This window comes from Oncorhynchus clarkii, chromosome 10 (genome assembly GCF_045791955.1).
Source record: "Oncorhynchus clarkii lewisi isolate Uvic-CL-2024 chromosome 10, UVic_Ocla_1.0, whole genome shotgun sequence".
NCBI lineage: Eukaryota > Metazoa > Chordata > Actinopteri > Salmoniformes > Salmonidae > Oncorhynchus > Oncorhynchus clarkii.
The window spans coordinates 15,229,390-15,253,775 of NC_092156.1; the positions used below are offsets into that span (position 1 = coordinate 15,229,390).

The 24,386-nt window shown below is 43.2% G+C and overlaps 1 protein-coding gene across 24 annotated transcripts in view; it reads left to right on the forward strand.

Annotated features, from left to right (window-relative positions):
* LOC139418051 (discs, large homolog 2 (Drosophila)) overlaps positions 1-24,386 on the forward strand; it is a 290,161-nt gene that overhangs the window by 70,072 nt on the left and 195,703 nt on the right. The gene's annotated exons all lie outside the window — the stretch shown is intronic.

The window sequence follows — 24,386 nt, forward strand, 5'->3', positions numbered from 1 at the left end:
TGAAGCCTGAAATGTGGCAAAAGGTCGCAAAGTTCAAGGGGGCCGAATACTTTCGCAAGGCACTGTAGTTGAGGGCCACTAAGTTATGCAGGTTATGAGCAACTTTTCTGACATTTCTCTTGCATTTTTTGTTGAGTGATGGCCTTAGACCCCTCAAAATCATCTCTGGACATTAAAGCCAGTTCCACTGCATTTTTTGATTGTTCCCCTTTAGTCAAGGACTGATTTAGACCTGGGACACCAGGTATTTGCAATTAATTATCAGGTAGAATAGAAAACCAGCAGGCTCTGGACCTCGTAGGGTAAGAGTTTAATACTGGAGAAAAAATGTGTCATGTCAGTGGGAAAGCTCAAACTACCTAGAGCATTGATATTCCGGGGTGTTCTAGGAGGACATGTTCTAACAGACTGTAAAAAGAAACATTTAGCAAAGCAAATTGCACAGGCTTCACAGTGTGTTGTTTGTGTGCTTGATCGTAATGATTTAGAGGGACTAGCTGCAGGAGTGTCAAGGTAGACTGTTCTAACAATTAGCATCTTCAATGGGAACAAATTGAATGTTTTTCAAAGTCACAGTAGTTGATGTAGGATGTTTGCCACAGATCTACTTTTAGAGTCTTGCTTTGAGTTGAAGCAATCTAGTTTTAAAAACAATGCAGAAACCACATTCACGGTAAATGCTGCATATGTTGGCTCAATCGGAAATTACCTTTAAATGGTGCATTGTCCAAATCTGCGAAGGGATTGAATTCCGGCCTTAGAGTTAATGACAAAACACACCGTGCCGCTGAATGGTTAAAAGCAGAGCTTGGCCGTCCTATCGCCTCTGACCACAGAACATCAGCCATCATTTTTACCGGAAATTCTACATGTTGGCAGGTGATGTGCGCACGTCCAATGTCCGTTATGGTGTGTCTTTACCCAATACATGTAGCCATGACAGAATGATACCCAGCACAACTCCAACCAATTGTGCTTTTGGAACACAATTTGAGTTGTTTCACTTTCCTACTCAAATCTCCAACTTTCCGAGGAGTTTACTTTATGGGACATGAGTGGGTGGGTGGATTGAACCCCACCCCCCTAGACGGCTCACCTGCCCCCCCACATCCCCTTCCCACAGTGTCAGCACTTTGAGGGGCTGCCTACAGAGAGGGATTAGCTCTGCGACGACCTCCAATTTGATATATCAGGGGATTAAGTCTGTCATGCAGCCAGTGGAGTGAGAAGAATACAGTATGGAGAGCAATAAAATGCTTTATTAGGGAGAGAGACTATGGTATCCGTATCCCATTGCCCTTTTGCCTCTGTTCACTTCATGTTCCTCAGCAACTTTTAGAGAAGTCACTGTGTTCTGGTGAGTCATTCAGACTGGCACATTCTTTCTCTCATTCTCTCAGTTTCACTCACCCTCTCCGTGCATTCTCAATCATCCAGCTCAATTCTTTATAGAAAATATTTCAAAACAACACAGTTGTCTAAAGAGGCAGTTGTCCAGAGTTTGGTCACAAAGCCTCTCACTTGTGGATACATTGATTAAACATTTTAGACTCTCGTATTTGACAGTAGGAACTCATATTGTGTCTGACGCAATTGAGTATAGAAAAGTAGCTCTTACTGATAAAAACACCTTATATAAATGGTCTTGTTTACCCACCTGGTCGTTCCAGAGGGTTGAAGCTTCTTTAGCGTTGTGTACGCTAAATATTGACTTTGGACTTTACGCTAAATATTGACTTATTGACTTTGAGTTTTGAACCTAATCCAAATACTGCAACATATTACATACTGAAATATTGGCAAATAACATACAGGTATCACATTTTGAACCTGGGTTTGGGTTTAGTCCTGTTAAATGATTAGTGCCTGAATTGACATGAACTGAGATGGAATGTGCCCTGAACTCATATCTTCATTTCCATAGATATCCTCTGACATGAACAAACCAAAACCAGACTTCCCATGGAATGGGAAACACTTTATTAATGCTCATTCATAATAGTTATTATAAACATCTAACCCCTAGGCTACCTGGGACGGCAGGTAGCCTAGTGGTTAGAACGTTGGACTACTAAGGTTGCAAGATCGAATCAAGATCGAATCAAGATCGAATCCCTGAGCTGACAAGGTCGTGGGCTGGATATATTTATTCACCTTTACTTTTTGTTTGTAGTTTCTCCCAAAATAAGATGGAAATATGAGCATGCTCTCATGGTAATGTTTAGAAGGGTCTATTTTCTGGATTGTTATTCTGAATTTTGTTTTACAAAATTCTGTCGTTCTGCCCCTTAACAAGGCAGATAACCCACTGTTTCTAGGCCGTCATTGAAAATAAGAATTTGTTCTTAACTGACTTGCCTTAAATAAAGGTAAAAATATATATATAAAAAAAATAGATTCTCCGGTAGTTTGCTATACTTTTTAGCCAGTAGTTCTGAAAGTAGCACTCGTTCTGAAAGTAGCACTCAAGCCTAAAGTCTCTCTCTTTCTCTCTCTCTCTCTCTCTCTCTCTCTCTCTCTCTCTCTCTCTCTCTCTCTCTCTTTTGTCTCTCTCTCTTTGTCTCTCTTTCTCTCTCTGTTTCTCTTTCTCTCTCTCTCTCTCTCTCTCTCTCTCTCTCGAATTGCTGGCCCATGTAGGGAAAATTCTTTAACGAATATATTTGTAAACACTGATAAGCTTGTATAAACATTTTGGGCAAAAGCTTAACTGTCCCCCCCAGTTTTATCATTGGAATGTGGTGCAAAACGAGGCACTGGTGTGCTTTAGGACCATGTGGACGTCTCCGAGCGGTCGGGTAGGCTGTTTAGCGTGTTTATCCGACTGAATTAAAAATATATATATAATAATTATGTTTCCCCCATTTCTCAAACCAAAGTTGCGTCCCTGATAAACATTATAAGCCTTCCATTCCATAAATATTTACTATATTTTATAAAGTGTTTATAAGCATTTATATACATTTATAAGCATGTGTAAATACTTTTTCATGAAGGTTACTAGAAAGTGTTACCATTGATTGATATAGGCTTAGGGGAATAGGAAGACAGATCCTCTGGTACTTGATTATCCCCATGCAGTTATGTGGGGCATGGGGATAATCCTATGAGTCATAATGCTGGAGGAGGACTCATTCCTAAACAACCTCTCCATACTGTACTTCAGCTCTTCCACTAGAGTGTTGTAGTATGGAATAGTAATGGCTGTATTGTATAATAGCAGTGTATTATATTTTTAATCCTGACGTGTGTTAAGTATAAGGCAAGCATGCATATGTTGTGTGATTAGGAGTGTGACCACTCTCAAAAAAACACATAGACGCACGCACGCACGCATGCACACACACAGTAGTAGGTGAGATTCAATACATGACTCTACCTAGACCACATGGACCAGATTGTTTGGGTATGCAGAAAAAACTATCCTGCATCTGACCTTTAATACTACCTGTGTGAGTGTGTGTATGTGTTGTGTGTGTGTGCGTGTGTGTGTGTTTTGTGCATGTGTTGGCATGAAGTGTATGTGTGTGTTGTGTGTCTCAGAGTGTATGCACATGTGTATCTGTGTGTGTGAGGGTGACTCATCCGTTCAGTGGGAGACGCCTCTGGGAGAAGATATATTTATACTTGCTTTGCTGCTGCTTTGCCAGTTCTTCCTCGGTGCTGCCAGCATGGATCCAGTCACACGTTTGATTGTGAAGATTAGGATTTTATTACACTCACTTTTCATCCATTAACACACAATGCACTCTATACTGTATCACACAGGGCAAGCACCACAGATACCCATAGCACTTCATCTCAGACTCAGCACTATTTAAAGTTCCCCATGGTTTAGAGGTTACAGAAGGTCGGTAAGGTTCAGCGCTCTGTTGCAGACCATTTAGGCTATTTCTAACTATCATATTCCCTCCTCCCAAATAGAATGGATCTGTGTCAATGTGTGGATTGCTTGTCATCCCCGTCAGTTTCCTTGCTCACAACATTTTCATTTTTCATTTTATGTAACATCATTACCCTAGTGATAGCATTTCACGTCCCCAATTCCTTATATAGTGCACTACTTTTGACCAATTCCCTATATAATGCATTAAAATATATGTATGTGGCTTTGACCAAAGGGAATAGGGTGCCATTGAAGAGAAGGGAACTGTTCCATACCCATGCTGGAAGGTTACCCTAATGGTACCCATGCTGGAATGTTAGCCTAATGGTACCCATGCTGGAAGGTTAGCCTAATGGTACCCATGCTGGAATGTTAGCCTAATGGTACCCATGCTGGAATGTTAGCCTAATGGTACCCATGCTGGAAGGTTAGCCTAATGGTACCCATGCTGGAATGTTACCCTAATGGTACCCATGCTGGAATGTTAGCCTAATGGCACCCATGCTGGAAGGTTAGCCTAATGGTACCCATGCTGGAATGTTACCCTAATGGTACCCATGCTGGAATGTTAGCCTAATGGTACCCATGCTGGAATGTTACCCTAATGTAATGTTAGCCTAATGGCCCATGCTGGAAGGTGTTAGCCTAATGGTACCCATGCTGGAATGTTACCCTGGTACCCATGCTGGAATGGCCTAATGGTACCCATGCTGGAATGTTAGCCTAATGGTACACCCATGCTGGAAGGTTAGCCTAATGGTACCCATGCTGGAATGTTAGCCTAATGGTACCCATGCTGGAATGTTAGCCTAATGGTACCCATGCTGGAAGGTTAGCCTAATGGTACCCATGCTGGAATGTTAGCCTAATGGTTCCCATGCTGGAAGGTTAGCCTAATGGTACCCATGCTGGAAGGTTAGCCTAATGGTACCCATGCTGGAAGGTTAGCCTAATGGTACCCATGCTGGAATGTTAGCCTAATGGTTCCCATGCTGGAAGGTTAGCCTAATGGTTCCCATGCTGGAATGTTAGCCTAATGGCACCCATGCTGGAAGGTTAGCCTAATGGTTCCCATGCTGGAATGTTAGCCTAATGGTTCCCATGCTGGAAGGTTAGCCTAATGGTACCCATGCTGGAATGTTACCCTAATGGTACCCATGCTGGAATGTTACCCTAATGGTACCCATGCTGGAGTGTTAGCCTGATGGTACCCATGCTGGAATGTTACCCGAATGGTACCCATGCTGGAAGGTTAGCCTAATGGTTCCCATGCTGGAAGGTTAGCCAAATGGTTCCCATGCTGGAAGGTTAGCCTAATGGTACCCATGCTGGATGGTTAGACTAATGGTACCCATTATGGAAGGTTAGCTTAATTGTTAACAAAGCTGCCTCCAGACTATGGATACCACCTACTAGAGCTGGGTAATTCATACCCCGATAAATGTCCTGAATTGATGCTATAATGATAAATAGACATAAGTTTATAACATTAATGTGCACCAGTTGTTGTTTTATTATTATCCTGTAAACTACTACTATGGTTGTAGCCATCAATTGTCCCATTAACAATCACCCATATTAGCAAACTTATTTCATTTCAAACTTCACATTTCTCTATTTTAGGCTATTTATTGCAAAGAACGATATCAGTAAAGTGCCTGTGATAAGTATGTTTGGTGTCGATTATTTTGGTTTATGTCCGTAGCTCTACCACTAACCCAGCAAACAGTGTACGTTCCTACAATGCCCCAATTTGGTGTCCAGCTAACGTTAACATGACAAGATCCCATAGGGCATGCCATATTGGTTCTAAGAACATTTGGAGAAAATTAACCCATTTGTTTTTTGACATTTCTAGAATGTTTTATGAATGTCCATGGAGAAAACTTTATAGCCATGTCATGGGAACATTCCTGGGAACTTTTGCTAAACATTGACTGAACTTTTAGAAAACTTTTCGATTTTAACCCTCCCAGAACGTGTGTGTTCTGGGATGCAGAGGAAACCGGAAATAGTTTGCTGGGTTTGGCAGAAGAAAGAATCTGTCACATTCTTCCTGTCTCCCTCTCTGTCTGACTATAGTAAAGTAAATACATGTGACACATGAGCTAGGTCTCCATGAATTTCAAGACCGCATTAGCTATTGCTATGTTTGACTATAGTATTATTAACACATCTTTCTTGTGGTGTTAACACATTGTTGCACATGTACTGTAATGAATCCTAGCAGTCTCATCTCTTGTTGTGCACCAACCAACCACCCCCAGTTTTCCTCCTCTTCCTTTCCTCGCAACCTCCTCGTTTCTCCCCCACACACTCTCCCCCACTCCTCTGTCCCCTTCTCTCCTGCCCGCCCGCCCTCACTCTCTCGTTCTCTTTCCACTCATCTCAGTTTGCTTCCTATTGCTCTGAAAAACGAAGGGAGATCTGTCTCGTCCATTGCACTGTAAAGCAGCTAACTGCCGAACAGCGAGTTACCACGGTAACAGGGAGTCTGGCACCAAAAATATATTTTATAAAGCATCTTTGATACCTCCCACTGCATTCTGCCTCATGCCTGCTCACATACTGCCACTTTCTACACTCTGAGGCAGGATGCATACGAATGAAGAACATCAAGCATTTACATGCCACATCCGGCCTGGAACCCAAATCGACACATAATTGGCCCTCCACTGCTCAAAATATGGATATTCTGATTATTGGAGCTGCGGCCCTTTCTATGACTTCCGGAAGAGTAGTCCTGCGCTGATACTTTATTGACAGAAATCACATGGTGTGTGTAATATGTGTAATATATTTTGATATGTACATTGAGCCCAGATATCCTTCATCTTGTATATTCAGACTCCATTGGTATTCTATTTCTGGAGAGGGAACTTGCTCAGTCTCCAAACTTGGGGATATGATATTAACTTCATAGACAATGTGTTAAGTTGCTGGGTCTTGCTATCAGGATTTTTTTTTTTTTTTCTTACAATCTGTTATTTGATGCAGAGCAGCTGTTTAGCTATTACCAGTGTCCCTTACAGTTTTGAATCAGTAGTTGTGAAAGCCAGAGTGAGAGCTTGGTTTGTGCCCCCTAGTGGAACCCAAGCCCACCTACAGCCATCACATTGTCTGCCTTATGCTCCTTGTGCGCTGCAATGCTTTTTGTCCCTGTGGTATGTTTGCAGAACCACCTGCTGTTAATGCTGAAAAAGTAAAGTGTTTCCAATCTGACAAAAAGGAACCTGTAGTGGAGTAGTAAGGTTTTACTCCACCTCATCGTGAATAAAATTTGATTTGATTTGATTTGAAGCAACAAAGATTTTTCTGCTGCCGAGTTTGGAGCTGGAGATAGGTCCGCTTTTCCCAAGTGCAAGTTGTCCTCCACCACATCTCTCTCCCACCCCCGCCACCCGCCACGCCCTCTTCCTTTCTCTGCGTCTAATTTAGGTTTTGATTAATCTTGCATAAGGTGATCACACTCCGTCACAACAAGCAGAACTTCCTTCTCTCTCTTTCCCTCTTCTTCCTTCCGGCTTTCTTCCTCCATCCTCCTGCCTCCTTCCTTCTCCCATCTTCCTCCTGCTTCCTTCGTCCTTCTTTCTTCTTCTTCCTCCTCCTTCTTCCTTCTTTCTTCTTACTGTAGAAAATAGTACAAATAAAGACAAACCCTGGAATGAGTAGGTGTGTCCAAACTTTTGACTGGTAATACACACACACACACACACACACACACACACACACACACACACACACACACACACACACACACACACACACACACACACGTACATGTAGCTCATGTACATAACACTCTCTCACTCTCTCTCCTCTCTCGCTCTCCTCTCTCTCTCTTTTACTCGCTTATTCTAGGCAGCTGAATCCCGCCTGCCTGTCAGCTGGAGTGTTTGATGTAGCATTGCCTCCTTCCTTGCCCACAATGTGTCTGTGTAAAAAGTCGCCCAAGCAAGGGATCAGTACGGTATCCCATGCACTAAAGCAGCGTAGACCTCGCTCAGTGATGTAACATTTCTCTGACCTGGTATTTTGGTGCTCTCTTGCCTTTCTTTTTTTTCCTTCTTAAAAGAAGCTCAGCCATCACATCGTCAGCCTTATGCTCCTGGTGCACTGCAATGCTTTTTGCATGTTACTGTGCACTGGGAACAAGTGCTGCGAAGGTAAGGAATCTACAAGTTTTCCGGTGCTTGCACATGTGTGTGTGTGTGTGTGAGAGAGAGAAAGAGATAGAGAGGGAGAGTGGGAAAAGGGAGGTCGCAAAAGTATTGGTTGGAGTGTAGCCAGGAACACAGGTGGTAGATTTTTTGTTGCGCCTCTTTCTGAACGCCTCTTTCTGAACGCCTCTTTCTGAACGCCTCTTTCTGAACGCCTCTTTCTGAACGACTCTTTCTGAACGACTCTTTCTGAACGCCACTTTCTGAACGACTCTTTCTGAACGACTCTTTCTGAACGACTCTTTCTGAACGCCACTTTCTGAACGCCTCTTTCTGAACGCCTCTTTCTGAACGACTCTTTCCAATTGTATGAATGTTACCATGTAGGGTGCCATCTTTCCTGAATTGAGGAGGGATACTGCAGTAGGCTAAAAGTGGTTGTATCACCAAGCCTTTCCATTCTTCTTTGGAAAGTGCTGAGAAACACTCTGCCCGTTGCCCTCTGACAGCTTGAATACAAAGCATAATAATGCATGCGATCATTTCTAATGAGGCTAGAGTCTTTGTGTTCTCAGCCACAAAAGGGGCTTTGCATCGCTCTCCCCCTTGCATTGGAAGAGCTGAAAGAGAGCAATCCCCAACCTGCTTACCTTCCCTGTGACTGGTTTGTGCGTACACGGATATGGTACTGCAGAGTTTGCGCCTGTTTGCCATGGTTAGCCCAGCGACGTGAACTCTTTTCAGGGTCGGAGTCAATGCATGTCTGGAGATTTCGCCCAGTCATGGGGAGAGTCACTCTTCTTCCCTGTCTTCTTTTCTCTTCCCCTCTTCCCCACCCCTTCTGGCAAAGAAGATTCCATAGAAAAATATTTGCCATATCCACAGGGACCAGTTGCTTTGTGGCCATTGTTGTGCCAGTGTTCCGAATCTCGATTGAATTATTGCTTAATTTGAATGAATGCTGAGATTATTATTGAAACAAAAATGGAATGGTGTATCAGCAGTCATACTTCTTAATGTATGTCCCTGTACCTGGACTACAGATACTAACGAATGGCACACTGATGGATTACTGATGGATCAGTCCCATCCCACTAGGCCAGAGATCATCAACTAGATTCAGCTGCGGGCAGATTTGATCTTTGAGCGAATGACTTTATTTTATTTATTAGGATCCCCATTAGCTGACGACAATACAATAGCGACCGCTAGTCTTAGTGGGATCCGACATATCATGAAAAAGACATTAAAGACAAAAGACTTTACAATTGACCTACATTTAAAAACATTAACATGTAGCTTGTGTTCATATATTTACACATACATGTCAGTACATACACACAACTAGTAGGTCACATGGGGGAGAGGCGTTGTGCCGGGAGGTGTTGCTCTATTTGTTTTTGAAACCAGGTTATATAGCCTACATCTTCACAATAAATCCATAATTTATTTTAGACAGGTATAAAGAAACGTGATATGAAGAAAATGTAGTCTATTTCAGAAGAACAGAATAGCATACTCTGAGTTGTCCTTATGTTCGGTCCTGATCGGGCTGTGCCAAATGGCTGTGGACTACACTGGTACATTTAGGAGACAAGATTTACTTATAAGGCTGTGGTGTTATTTTATATTATGAAGAATGCATTTGAACAAAGCAGAAATATTTTCTTCATATGATTTTTTATTTAACTTGGCAAGTCAGTTTAGAACAAATTATTATTTACAATGATGGTGTAGGAACAGTGGGTTAACTGCCTTGTTCAGGGGCAGAACGACAGATTTTTAGGGGATTTGATCTAGCAACCTTTCAGTTACTGGCCTAACACTCTAACCACTAGGCTACCTGCCGCCATATATACATATGAAATGAGTAAGGCAGTATGTAAACATTATTAAAGTGACCAGTGATTCCATGTCTATGTATATAGGGCAGCAGCCTCTAAGGTGCAGGGTTGAGTAACCGGGTGGTAGCTGGCTAGTGATGGTTATTTAACAGTCTGATGGCCTTGAAATAAAAGCTGTTTTTCAGTCTCTCGGTTCCAGCTTTGATGCACCTGTACTGACCTCGCCTTCTGGATGGCAGTAGGGTGAACAGGCAGTGGCTCGGGTGGTTGATGTCTTTGGTGATCTTTTTGGCCTTCCTGTGACATCGGGTGGTGTAGTTGTCTTGGAGGGCAGGCAGTGTGCCCCCGGTGACAGCAAAACAGCATAGATGTGCATCACTTTAAAGTTTAATATTATTGCCTACCTTTCATGGATATTGAAAAATGAAAGGTTTTGAAACAAATGCCTCAACAAAATGGACCTAAGGTGTTCTCTCAACCGCAGAATATTAGGAATGGATTGGGCAGGGAGAAAAATACTGATGACAGTGAAGTGCCACTGTGAATATGGGGGTGGACAAGCTGCTGCTACAGTGGTGTGTGTGTACTTGAGTCCTTTTTTGCGTCTTCTAGCTGGCACCATTCCGTGAGTGTAACCCTTTCCAAAAAATATTACATGCAGTATAGTAATTGGTTTATCGGTTCATACAAAAAAAATGATGCATGCATGACTATAAGCCATTTTTGATAAAAGCATCTACTTAATGCCATAAATCATGATATTTTAATATCATGGAATTTTCTCATCTCACTGTGCTTCTCACTGTGGAAACAATGGACTGTCGCATCACCTGTGACATCATAAAACACACAGAATACTTTGTTCTGTAGGTGCATTTCACAACAGGAGCTGAAAATGATAGACGGCAGTGAGCCCCAGGGTTTTCATTTTAATGTTTAATTTAGAGATCAATAAAGTGGTCAGAAATATGCATGCCTTCCCAGTCTGCCATTTGCTTCAGTCCAAAGATGATGCTAATCCCATGTAACATTGGTGAATTTATGTTGCCCACACAATGCTCACGGTTTATAACATACAAACAGTATGGTTTTCTGATGTCTGCTGTAGTCCTCTCTTCTTATGTTTTTACTGGGGGTTACTCTGTCCGTGTGGCTATTTTTAAAGCATCGTAAAACTTATGGTGACGTACTTGACTACAAAAACTACAAGGTTTTCTGCTTAAATATCTCTGTTGCAGAAAACTTTGTCGATTTGACTTATTTCTTGTTGTTTAGTCAATATGAATTATCCAGATCATCCAGAGTTTGAGAGAAATTAGACTTTAAGAGTCTGCTTTAGCCTGCCTGTAGTGCCAGATGGACAGGGTTTTCATTTTAAGAGTTTGCTTTAGCCTGCCTGTAGTGCCAGATGGATGGGGTTTTCATTTTAAGAGTTTGCTTCAGCCTGCCTTTAGTGCCAGATGGACGGGGTTTTCATTTTAAGAGTTTGCTTTAGCCTGCCTGTAATGCCAGATGGATGGGGTTTTCATTTTAAGAGTTTGCTTCAGCCTGCCTTTAGTGCCAGATGGACGGGGTTTTCATTTTAAGAGTTTGCTTTAGCCTGCCTGTGGTGACAGATGGACGGGGTTTGCATTTTAAGAGTTTGCTTTAGCCTGCCTGTGGTGACAGATGGACGGGGTTTGCATTTTAAGAGTTTGCTTTAGCCTGCCTGTGGTGACAGATGGACGGGGTTTTCATTTTAAGAGTTTGCTTTAGCCTGCCTGTAGTGTCAGATGGACAGGGTTGCTACTGTTCTATTGGTTCCAATGTGCTAGAAAAGCTCAATCAAGTCTTGCTAAAGTATTTTAAATTATTTCAAATACACTCTTTAAAAAAATGGTTCCAAAAGGGTTCTTCTGCTGTCCCCATAGGAGAACCCTTTTTGGATTCAGGTAGAACCCTTTTTTGGATCCAGGTAGAACCCTTTTTGGTTTCAGGTAGAATTATTTTTGGTTCCTGGTTGAACTCTTTTGGGTTCCATGTTGAACCCTCTGTGGAAACGGTTCTAAACTCAGAAAAAAATAAACGTCCCCTTTTCAGGACCCTTTCAACGATAATTTGTAAAAATCCAAATAGCTTCACAGATCTTCATTGTAAAGGGTTTTAACACTGTTTCCCATGCTTATTCAATTAACCATAAACAATTAATGAACATGCACCTGTGGAACGGTCATTAAGACACTAACAGCTTACAGACGGTAGGCAATTAAGGTCACAGTTATGAAAACTCAGGACACTAAAGAGGTCTTACTACTGACTCTGAAAAACACCAAAAGAAAGATGCCCAGGGTCCCTGCTCATCTGCGTGAACGTGCCTTAGGCATGCTGCAAGGAGGCATGAGGACTGCAGATGTGGCCAGGGAAATAAATTGCAATGTCCGTACTGTGAGATGCCTAAGACAGCGCTACTGGGAGACAGGACAGAACGCTGATCGTCCTCGCGTTGGCAGACCATTTGTAACAACACCTGCACATGATCAGTACATCCAAACATCACACCTGCGGGACAGGTACAGGATGGCAACAACAACTGCCTGAGTTACACCAGGAACGCACAATCCCTCCATCAGTGCTCAGACTGTCCGCAATAGGCTGAGAGAGGCTGGACTGAGGGCTTGTAGACCTATTGTAAGGCAGGTCCTCACCAGACATCAACGTTGCCTATGGGCACAAACCCACCGTCACTGGACCAGACAGGACTGGCAAAAAGTGCTCTTCACTGATGAGTCGCGGTTTTGTCTCACCAGGGGTGATGGTCGGATTTGCGTTTATTGTCGAAGGAATGAACGTTACATCGAGGTCGTTACTCTGGAGCGGGATCGTGGAGGGTCCATCATGGTCTGGGGCGGTGTGTCACAGCATCATCAGACTGAGCTTGTTGTCATTGCAGGCAATCTCAACGCTGTGTGTTACAGGGAAGACATCCTCCTCCCTCATGAGCTACCCTTCCTGCAGGCTCATCCTGGCATGACAATGCCACCAGCCATACTGCTCGTTCTGTGAGTGATTTCCTGCAAGACAGAAATGTCAGTGTTCTGCCATGGCCAGCGAAGAGCCCGGATCTCAATCCCATTGAGCACGTCTGGGACCTGTTGGATCGGAAGGTGAGGGCTAGGGCCATTTCCCCCAGAAATGTCCTGGAACTTTCAGGTGCCTTGGTGGAAGAGTGGGGTAACATCTCACAGCAAGAACTGGCAAATCTGGTGCAGTCCATGCAGAGGAGAAACAATGCAGTAATGCAGCTGGTGGCCACACCAGATACTGACTTACTTTCGATTTTGACCCCCCCCCCCCCTTGTTCAGGGACACATTATTCCATTTATGTTAGTCACATGACCGTGGAACTTGTTCAGTTTATGTCTCAGTTGTTGAGTCTTGTTATGTTCATATAAATATTTACATATGTTAAGTTTGCTGAAAATAAACACAGTTGACAGTAAGAGGACGTTTCTTTTTTTGCTGAGTTATATGGAAACCAAAAGGGTTCTACCTGGAATATAAAATGGTTCTTCAAAGGGTTCTCCTATGGGGACAGCCGAAGAACCCTTATTGGTTCTAGATAACAGCTTTTTGTGTAGTATTTCAACACAAGTCTGTTTTCAACTCATCTCAATTACTTGGATTGAGTATGGTTTGAAACAACATTTGTTGGTGTAAGAATGTGTTGGTGTCTGTAGGGGAGCACATCTGGCCCCTGCCTCTTTGTCTGTCAATATGCTTTTGTTTTTCTCTGCTGCAGTATTACTGCTCAGTATGACTGCTCAGTATTACTGCTCAGCCTAGTGGTTTAGTTACATGCCCGTTCAGGCCCATTAAAACCAGCACATTCAGCCTCCTGGGTGGCGCGGTGGTCTAAGGCACTGCATCCCAGTGCTTGAGGTGTCAGTCCTGGGCTGTGTTTCAGCTGGCCGTGACCGGGAGACCCATGAGGCGGTGCACAATTGTCCGGGTTAGGGGAGGGTTTGGCCGGCCGGGATGTCCTTGTCCCATCGTGCTCTTGTGACTTCTGGGGCTGGGCACATGCATGCTGACACGGTTGCCAGTTGTATGGTCTTTCTTCCAACACATTGGTGCTTCCGGGTTAGGCGAGCAGTGCGGCTTGGCGGTGTTGTGTTTTGGACGACGCATGGCTCGCGACCTTCGCCTCTCCCGAGTCTGTACAGGAGTTATATCGATGAGCCAAGAATGTAACCCTTAAATGGATACCACGAAAATTGGGGAGAAAAAGTGGTAAAAAATTATTATAAATAAACAGCACATTGGGGCGGCAGGGTAACCTAGTGGTTAGAGCGTTGGACTAGTAACCGGAAGGTTGCAAGTTCAAATCCCTGAGCTGACGAGGTACAAATCTGTCGTTCTGCCCCTGAACAGGCAGTTAACCCACTGTTCCTAGGCCGTCATTGAAAATAAGAATTTGTTCTTAACTGACTTGCCTAGTTAAATAATGCTTTTTTTAAATTTTTATCACACATACCTCTGTGCAGACATACACAGAAACACACGCGTGTGGGCACACCCACATACTCCCATGTCTGATCCCCTTGATGATAAGCTGTAGTCAGTGGTCTGATACTTCAGGCCCTAGCCCATGGCTTATTCTTCTCATGAGGAGCAAGTGGAAAATAACAACCATGCCTCTTACACTGAGCACAGGGATCAATGTCAAACCCTGTTCTCCCATTGTTATAGCCAAGTTCTGAATGCAATGTTCCTGGGTTGTTCTGACCCATTTCCCCCAGTCCCACTGCTTGTCTGCCCACTGGCCTAGATGCTGTGTACTGTCTCATTCTATCAGAGGTTTCCCTGGACAGAGCCAAATATATAATATATAATTATACTGTGGCTCAAGTTTGAGATCAGCCAACTATATTGAGATTGAGAATTTGAATGGCCGCCATGTTGGCACCGAACATGAGAAAACAAGCAACACACCCACATAATCTACATCTGGAGTAGCTTGCTGTTGCCCCTAGATGCCTGACTTTGGTCAGTTTAGCATTTTCTCCATTAATAGTTAAGGTTAAGTTTGGGGGAGGGGGAGCTGATCCTAGATCTGTACCTAGTGGAAACTTCAGTCCGGTGTATCCACTTCCCTTTTTTCACTTCTTACATCTCAATGTTTGGTGAGCATTCTCCATGGGCAAATTAACTTGCTGTGTGAGGTAAACCTGCATGCTTTCATTCAATCTTCAGAAGATGAGCATTGAAGAATATTTTTAAAAAGTGGATTACTGCCACAACTTGGACTGCAAGGTACTGTACAAAGTTACACAAAGTTACACAACTACTGTAATCTCAGGGCAGAGCTGTCTCCTGTGCTCTGTGCGGTCCAGTGTAAAGTAACAAAATGTTTGGGCAGAATACAGCTAGTGAACTATATGATCACACTCTCTTTTCCCTGATATCTTACAGACTCTTACTCATTCACTCACTCTACACACCCCTCCTCTCCCATCACTCACTCACTCACTCACTCACTCACTCACTCACTCACTCACTCACTCTAGACACCCCTCCTCTCCCATCACTGACTCACTCACTCTCCAACCCAGCAACTGTTTGTAGTCTCCCATGGCTAAATGTTGTTTCAAACTGAAGCATTTGGAAATATAGAACTGGAATTTTGGTCGTGAGTTAGATATCAATCCGATCAGTCCAGTCCATTCATTGGTTGGTTGACCATGCTAGTGCATCTCCCCTCAAAGTCACTGCATCATGTGATTTTTTTGAAAAAACAACTGACATGCATGTACTGTACATAAGGAATCCCCCTTAATACCAAACCTGAGGAACATGCAATCAATCAATCAATCAAATGCATTTATAAAGCCCTTTTTACATCAGTAGAGAGCTGTTCAAAAACCCAGCCTAAAATCCCAAACAGCAAACAATTAAGCATGGTGGCTAGGAAAAACTCCCTAGAAAGGCAGGAACCTAGGAAGAAACTTAGAGAGGAACCAGGGTGGCCAGTCCTCTTCTGGCTGTTCTATCGCAGTGCGTCCTACTTACCATGAACCAAATTCTTCCTATTTTTTGTCAAACAATACATTTCCCCCACTCTTCTCTGCATGTGCTCCTCTTTTAGCTCCCACACTGGCTGGTGGTGCAGCTGCTAAATGTGTCCGGGCTACAACAAGGGCCCCTCTTAGTTTCTTCTTGGCTGGGCTCTCTGTATTGGGTGTGTGTGGAGAGACTCTTTGCCGCAGAGTGGTAGGTGCAGCGATGGGGAAGCAATTCGTAGCTGTCCCACATTCCGGGAGCATTGCTGACACACACACACACACACACACACACACACACACACACACACACACACACACACACACACACACACACACACACACACACACACACACAGACACACACACACACACACAGAGACACAGAGACACAAACACAGAGACGCAGAGAGAGGCAGAATGAGCAGCAGCCAGTCTAAAACCTGCCAGAGTGAGCAGTAGCAGTAGTTTCAGGAGAGCTCCTTCCAGTCAGGCAGTATCAGAGTGACTGAATCCTGACAGAGTTCCTGAAACTCAGACAGCAAGCATACACACTCCATACACGGGCATGCAGGACGAGAAGGAAAGGAGCTCTGAGGTAAGAAAACACTCAATAAATTATGAGTGCTCTTTAAACTTCAGTGGTGAGTTAGGGAGCTGGCAGTGTTAAAGTGATAAAATGAAGATCCTGACTTACTGTAGCTTTAGTTGTGTGTGTGTGTGTGTGTGTGTGTGTGTGTGTGTGTGTGTGTGTGTGTGTGTGTGTGTGTGTGTGTGTGTGTGTGTGTGTGTGTGTGTGTGTGTGTGTGTGTGTGTGTGTGTGTGTGTGTGTCTTGTGTGTGTGTGTGTGTGTCTTGTGTGTGTATTTGCTGTTGTCTATCCCAGCAGGCTTTAGACTGAGGAGATATGCAGACTGAACTCTCTTGAAAACGACTGCAGCAAAGAGTCTCTGCCTTACCACCTACCTCTCCCTCGCTCTCTCACTCCCTCGCTGTCTCTTTCTCTTTCTCTTCCTAAACCTACACACACACACACACACACACACACACACACACACACACACACACACACACACACACACACACACACACACACACACACACACACACACACAAAACAAACAACAAAAAGATGTAAAGGCGAGTGTCGGAACCGAGGATTGTGTTCCGATTGGACCTGCCACACATAGTGACTTACATGTTTGAGAGAGAGAGAGAGTCCTGCAATAAAGCGATGAGATTAAATATCTAGTTTTAATCTCACGTGCACAAGTACAGTGAAAGCCCTTTCTTGCACACTCAAAACCCAGCAATGCAGTAATCAATATCATAATAGTAGTATTAAAAAATTACACAGTAGAACAAAAACACTTGAGAAATACAAATAAGAAATAAGAACAAAGGAAAGTCAGAAGATATATACAGGGTCAGTACCAATACCATATTTACAATGCGCAGGGATACTGGAGTGATAAAGGTAGATATGTATAGGGGTATGTGAGTGTGTGTGCATGTGTAGAGTCAGTATAAATGTGCATGATGTGTGTGTGTGTTGGAGTGTCAGTGTTGGTGAGTATGTAGAGTCCAGTGAGTGTGCATAGAGTCGGTACAAAAAATACATAAACATACTAGGGTTATCTCAGTCCATGTTGCCATGTTGTTAGCTATTGAGCAGTCTTATGGTTTGGGGAAAGAAGTTGTTCAGCAGCCTGTTGGTGTCAGACTTGAAACACCAGTACTGCTTGCCATGCCGAAGCAGAGAGAACAGTCTATGGCTTGGGTGGATGGAGTCTTTAACAATTTTTCTGGACTTCCTTTCACCTCCTGATATAGAGGTCCTGGATAGCAGGGAGCACGGCTCAATGATGTACTGGGCTGTCCACACCCCCCTCTGTAGCATCATGCGATCGAGGGCGGTGCTGTTGCCATACCAAGCAGTGATGCAGCCAGTCAAGATGCTCTCAATGGTGCAGCTGTAGAACTTTTTGAGGATTAAAGGGCCCATGCCAAACTTTTTCAACCTCCTGAGGGGGAAGAGGCGCCTCCTTCACAACTGTGTGAACCATTTTGAGTTTAGTGATTTGAAACCCGAGGAACTTGAAGCTCCCAACCCACTCCACTGCAGCCCTGTCGATGTGGAAGGGGGCGTGCCTATCACCGTTGTGTCATCAGCAAACTTGATGATGTTGTTTGAGTCGTGTGCAGCCAACGCAGTCGTGGGTGAACAGGGAGCACAGGAGAGGACTAAGCACACACCCCTGTTGGGTCCCCGTGTTGAGGGTCAGCGTAATTGAGATGATGTTGCCTACCCTCACCGCCTGGAGTAGGCCCGTCAGGAAGTCCAGGATCCAGTTGCAGAGGGAGGTGTTCAGTCCCAGGGTCCTAATCTAGATGATGAGCTTGAAGGGGGCACTGGTGTTGAACACTGAGCTTTGTTTCGTGTTTGAAAAAATTATGAGAAAGGGGTGGCTGATGTGTGCTTGTGGAAACTAAGAGAAGAGGGTGAGTTCATATTTTGTAAGTGAAATTAAGAGAGAGGACATCATATTTGGTAAAGAATAATTCAGAAGCTCTTGGAGGACAGTGGAAGTGGATAACTGTTTCTTTATTATTAAAAGTAAAACTGTGACATCATATTTAGGACAGAAGCTGAAAGAACAGACACACGTTCTTGGAGAAAGCAGATAGCTTGAGAGAGTCTGTTAACTTTTTGGCCCTGCTCCCTCTTCTTCCAGCCCAAACAAGTAGTCTCAGCGTATCCATCTCTCTCCCTCTTTCTTCTTCTCTCTCCTCCCACTTTATCGCTCCCTTTCTCTCATCCAGAATGCAGTCATTGTTCAGGGAAGCCCTTTCATGTTGGGCCCTGTGCAGGGTAATGGGATGGATGGAGGGAGGTAGGGAGAGGGGTGAGAGGTTGTTCCTTTTTCATGGGCTAAGAGAGATAAGTAAACATGGGCCATTGACAAACAGAAAACATGTCACTCACCCAGTGACTGACCCACCCTGCGCCAGAAGCTACACGAATGCAATTCAGCATTTACAGTGCATTCGGAAAGTATTCAGACCCCTTGACTTTTTTCACATTTTGTTACATTACAGTCTTATTCTAATGGGGTAATTAAGGTGTAATCTACACACAATACCCCATAATGACAAAGCAAAAACAAACTGTTGAAACATTTTTTTGCAAAAAAAAAAAAAAAAAAAAAAACTGAAACAGTACATTTACATAAGTAGTCAGACCCTTTACTCAGTACTTTGTTAAAGCATCTTTGGGTATGATGCTACAAGCTTGGCATGCAGTAATCAGGAAAGCAAAGGCTAGCTTTTTCAAACAGAAATGTGCATCCTGTAGCTCTAACTCCCAAAAGTTTTGGGACACTGTAAAGTCCATGGAGAACAAGAGCACCTCCTCCCAGTTGCCCACTGCACTGAGGCTAGGTAACACGGTCACCACCGATTAATCCATGATAATTGAACATTTCAATAAGCACTTCTCAACGGCTGGCCATGCTTTCCTCCTGGCTACCCCCCCCCCTCCCCCCGCAGCTACTTGCCCGAGCCTCCCCAGCTTCTCCTTCACCCAAATCCAGATAGCAGATGTTCTGAAAGAGCTGCAAAACCTGGACCCGTACAAATCAGCTGGGCTAGACAATCTGCACCTTCTCTTTCTAAAACTATCCGCCGCCATTGTTGCAACCCCTATTACCAGTCTGTTCAACCTCTTTTTTGTATCGTCCGAGATCCCTAAAGATTGGAAAGATGCCGCGGTCATCCTCCTCTTCAAAGGGGGTGACCCAAACTGTTATAGACCTATATCCATCCTAAAGTCTTTAAAAGCTAATAAACAGATCACCGACAATTTTGAATCCCACCGTACCTTCTCTGCTGTGCAATCCGGTTTCCGAGCTGGTCAAGGGTGCACCTCAGCCACGCTCAAGGTACTAAACGATATCATAACCGCCATCGATAAAAGACAGTATTGTGCAGCCGTCTTCATCGACCTGGCCAAGGCTTTCGACTCTGTCAATCACCATCGGCAGACTCTTATCGGCAGACTCAATAGCCTTGGTTTCTCAAATGACTGCCTCGCCTGGTTCACCAACTACTTTGCAGACAGAGTTCAGTGTGTCAAATCGGAGGGCCTGTTGTCCGGATCTCTGGCAGTCTCTATGTGGGTACCACAGGTTTCAATTCCTGGGACGACTCTCTTCTCTGTATATATCAATGTCGCTCTTGCTGCGGGTGATTCCCTGATCCACCTCTACGCAGACGACACCATTCTGTATACATCTGGCCCCTCTTTGGACACTGTGTTAACCAACCTCCAAACGAGAAATAGGCCGTTTACTTTGGAAACGTTATTTTTCCAAACATAAAAATAGTGCCCCCTAGCTTCAAGAGGTTAAAACAGTTCCATATAGCTTAGTAGAACGGTTAAATAACACCCAAATTGAAATTTGAAATTTAGAAATTTCACGTCCACTGTATTGCTATTTGCAAGACAAAGGCTCTTGGACAGGAAACAAATCCAATATTTATGATAATATATATTTATAACCAGGCAAGTCAGTTAACTTCTTGGCGCACCCATCCCGTTAGCGGGATCATTTTCGTCAACATCCGCTGAACTGCAGAGCGCCAAATTCAAATTAAATTACTAAAAATATAACATTTTCATGAAATCACAAGTGCAATATAGCAAAACACAGCTTAGCTTGTTGTTAATCCACCTGGCGTGTCAGATTTAAAAAAAACTTTAGAGTAAAAGCAAACAAAGCGTTTATGTGAGGACATCTCTCTCAGCAGAGAGACATTACAAACAGCTAGCAGCAAAGTAGATTGGTCACCAAAGTCAGAAAAGCAATAAAATGAATCGTTTACCTTTGATGATCTTCGGATGTTTGCAGTCACGAGACTCCCAGTTACACAATAAATGTTCCTTTTGTTCCATAAAGATTGTTTTTATATCCAAAAACCTCCATTTGGTTGGCACATTTTGTTGAGTAATCCACAGGCTCGTGCAGGTCATGACGGGCAGACGAAAATTCCAAATAGTATCCGTAAAGTTTGTAGAAACATGTCAAACGTTTTTTATAATCAATCCTCAGGTTGTTTTTACAATAAATAATCGATAATATTCCAACCGGACCGTAGCTTTTTCAATAGGAGAGAGAGAGAAAATGTCTGCTCCAAGCTGTTACGCATGCAAAACTCTGGTGACACCAAGCCATCCACTGACGCGATGTGATCGTTCTCGCTCATTTTTCAGAATAAAAGGTTGAAACTATGTCTAAAGACTGTTCACGTGGAAGCCATAGACAAAGGAATATGGTTGATATCCCTTTAAATGGAGGGAAGGCATGCAATGGAACAGGGAGTTTTCAAAATTAGAGGCACTTCCTTGTTGGATTTTCCTCTGGTTTTTGCCTGCAATATCAGTTCTGTTTTACTCACAGACAATATTTTGACAGTTTTGGAAACTTTAGAGTGTTTTCTATCCTAATCTGACAATTACATGCATATTCTAGCTTCTTGGCCTGAGAAATAGGCACTTTCATTTGGGTATGTTTTTCATCCAAACACTGCCACTACACTCAACAGGTTATTAAGAACAAATTCTTATTTACAATGACGGCCTACACCGGACGACGCTGGGCTCTGCCCTATGGGACTCCCAATCATGGCCGGATGTGATGCAGCCTGGATTTGAACCAAGGACTACAGTGGCACCACTTGCATTGTGATGCAGTGCCTTTGCATTGTGATGCAGTGCCGCTGTGCCACTCGGGAGCCCCCTAGAATGATGGAGGCCACTGTGTTCTTGGGGACCTTCAATGCTGCAGAAATGTTTTGGTACCCTTCCCCAGATCTGTGCCTCAACACAATCCTGTCTCGGAGCTCTACGGCCTATTCATTCAACCTCATGGTTGGTTTTCGCTCTGACATGCACTGTCAACTGTGGGACCTTATATAGACAGGTGTGTGCCTTTCCAAATCATGTCTAAAAATGTTTACCTCAGGTGGACGCCAATCAAGTTGTAGAAACAGGATGCGCCTGAGTTCAATTTTGAGTCTCATGTAAATAAAGTATTTATGTTTTTTATTTTTAATACATTTGCAAAAAAATCTAAAAACCTGTTTTTGTTTTGTCATTATGGGGTATTGTTTGGAGATTGATGAGGAAAGCATTTCAATTAATCATTTTTAGAGTGAGGCTGTAACGTAACAAAATGTGGGGAAAGTCAAGATGTCTGAATACTTTCCGAATGCACTGTATCTTTACCCATCTCTGGTTGTGAGAGTGGTTTTGTGAAATTATTTTCTAGAAATTATTTTCTTAGATTTCACCTCGGTGCCTGTCCATCTGAATGGAGAATCGCGCTAATCAATTAATCGACATCTCTGTGGAACATGCATTGATGTAAATGCTGCTGGTGAAATAATTTCTCTCTTAAGCTGAAAATGTACAATAAGCACTTTCCTATTATTGAGCTCTGAATGGCCTTTGACACTGCTGAGCACATTACTTAAGAGATGGTAATTAATGAAGGCAACATCAGTAGAGGACAAGTAATCCCAGCAGTAACCAGAGATCACAGCAACCCTCCCTGGCTCTGCCACTTCCAGCCATGAGAGCTCTACAAAGCTTTTTCTGCAGAAGTAACTCACAGACAAGACACAGACCAAGCAAAGAACTTAATTTCATGTACTGTGAAATGCAATGATGTCAAGGCCTTCTTTTGTTAAGCAAAAAAGATGCAACGTTTTTCTTCAGTTGTACCCTATTATCGGTAACACAACATTTCTTTTTTTTTTACCAAGCATTAGTGTGCATCTGAGATGCCATGAGTACAATAAGGAGCTCTGCCTGAGGGACAAGGGGTTGTGAGCATTTCCTATTCTGTTAGTCAGTTAGAAAACATACTTGGGCAGAATGTGTTGTTTTGCTGCAGCTCATTGAGGACATTATATTGCAAATATATATTTGAAACTTATGACTTCTTCTGTATTCTCTATGTAGTTCAAATATTCTACATTACCATCTTTAAAAACACAATGCAACAAAGATTGTATAATGCATGTGAACAAGTCAAGACCCTCATTCCCACATTAATCAAATTCATAAGCTGTTGAAAATCATTGAGCTGACTAGAGATAGTACTCACTGTTGTGAAGTTCATTAATATGAAAAGTGAGATTATATTTAGAATAGGAAGGGCTGGTAGAAATAATAATATTGGCAAACCTTTTTTGGACCCTAATGTTTCCCTCTCTTCCTACAGTTCATTGACTCACAATTAGGTTGTCCTGGTTACCCAGGAGGCCTTGCAATACCCAGATAGCACAAGAATGGCTGATGATATCACCAGGATCATATAGCATTACTACTGTTTCGTAAAAAAAAACGTGTTTTTCTTTGTGAAGTACCATGCCACAGTTTGTCATGGTTGTGTTTTTAGTTAATTGTTCCTTTTTAGTTCCATTATCAGCATAATGTATAACAGTTACAGAGACCTCATTCCCCTCAACCAAATTCTCTGTGGTTGTTTGTTCTGTACCTCTGTTGTGTGTAGCATTTTATTTTCAATTGGATCATTTATTAACAGAGTGTGGGGGAGGAAAGCGGATAAACAGTTTTTGTCAGCGTGGGTTTGAGACCCAGTTTCAGTCATATGCTGTCAATAGCAAACCAGAGTGCAGTCAGGGTACAAAATGATGATAATTTGATTAACTTTACAGCAGAATTTTCCTCAGTTGTACCACAGAGATCTGATTGCTGCATTCTTCTTTGATGTGGGACCTCAGTGCTGGCACTCAGCTACAAGCTTAATCGACTCTATTCCGCTGTAGTTAATTCTGCTGTAAAGGTAATCATATTCTAAATTAATTTCCACTTTGCTGTCGTCCTGCAGCGAGGAGCGAATGGCTCTTGTTAGGCCTGCGGGTAGGTTCTTTTGGGAATTCTGTCAGGCTGCCACCAGCTTTCGGTCAGTTTTGAACTCTCATTTCTACTTTTATTTTTGGTTTCTGTTAGCGTGGGTTTAAAAAGATGGCACCGACAGAGATGGTTGCCTCGCTTCAAGTCCTTAGGAAACTATGCAGTATTAATTTTTTTAATGTATTATTTCTTACATTGTTAGCCCAGAAAATCTTAAGTGTTATTACATACAGCTGGGAAGATCTATTGGATATAAGAGCGACGCCAACTTACCAACATTATGACCAGAAATACGACTTTCCCGAAGCGGATCCTTTGTTCGGATCTCCACCCTGGACATTGGATCTAATCCCAGAGGCCAACCTAAAACAACGTTGTCGCCGCAGGAGAGGCAGACAGAGCAGCCTCCTGGTTAGACATAGAAGGCGAGCACCTTCCGAGCATATTAGTTACCAATGTCCAGTCTCTCGACAACAAGGTGGACGAAATTAGGGCACGAGATGCCTTCCAGAGAGACATC